Here is a 1,087-nt window from a genome sequence, read left to right as displayed (position 1 = left end):
TATGATGACGTCACACTTTTCTCTCTCTCTCTTTAATGACGTTTGAATTAACTCGCATTGTGGTCATGATATCAATGCTATGATATAGTTTAATAAAAGAATTATCTAATGCGGCAGGGTAATATATCCTCATAAGATAATGATAAGACTAAGTCATAGATAGCTTAATAATGGGAAAATCTAATCATGGATCGGTGTATGATATGGTTATCATAAGTAATCAGGCTTGAGAAACTTTTTGTCAGATAAGAAGGCAGTTTTCTTCACCTTACAAAGAGACATAATAACCATCGAAATATGCTTGTTACAAATAACGCATTCAAATAATCAGTGCATTATAGTTGCATACTCAGTGCATTAACACCGTGAACATGAACACCTGTGCAGACACGCATGCATAACAAACACACGCAATTACGTGTCAACCCCACTATCCTATGGACACACATACACTCACACACACACAAACAAAACCCACTGACTCACACACACGAGGAAAAAGTAAAAAATCCTCCCAGCTGTGAACAATTTGAAAATCATGTTCTCTTCATGTTCGTGATTTCTCTCGTCACTTCAACTCGTGGTCAGACCTCACCCCCTTTCCACCCCTTCCCCACAATTACCCCCTCCCCTACCCATATTTATTCTTCCCTCCTTCTTGTCTCTTTCATGTATATATATCTGTGTTGTACAGTTGTTGTTTTTTACGCAGATGAACGAAAATACAATCGTTATAACGTATATTGCGCATAGTTCACTTTTACTGAACACTTGTGGCATGTTGGTAGAAGAACATTACTTGATTCTGTAAAGGGTGTCTGCTTTCTTTCTGCCTCAACTTTGACCCCAGCATGATGCCAGTACTCATTCCCGGCTGAGGCGACTGAAAGGTATTCACATTATAAAAAAGAGTTTCACATTTCACATACGGATTTATTCATAAACATGTAAGTACGCATGTGTGTATGTATATGTATATGCACACACACACACACACACACACACACACACACACACACACACACACACACACACACACACACACACACACACACACGACTGATTCAGCGCTCTACACAGGTGAAAT

Source organism: Penaeus chinensis, chromosome 39, assembly GCF_019202785.1.
Source record: "Penaeus chinensis breed Huanghai No. 1 chromosome 39, ASM1920278v2, whole genome shotgun sequence".
Classification (NCBI taxonomy): domain Eukaryota; kingdom Metazoa; phylum Arthropoda; class Malacostraca; order Decapoda; family Penaeidae; genus Penaeus; species Penaeus chinensis.
The sequence above is the reverse complement of the archived record's forward strand: the minus strand, read 5'-3'. Positions refer to the sequence as shown.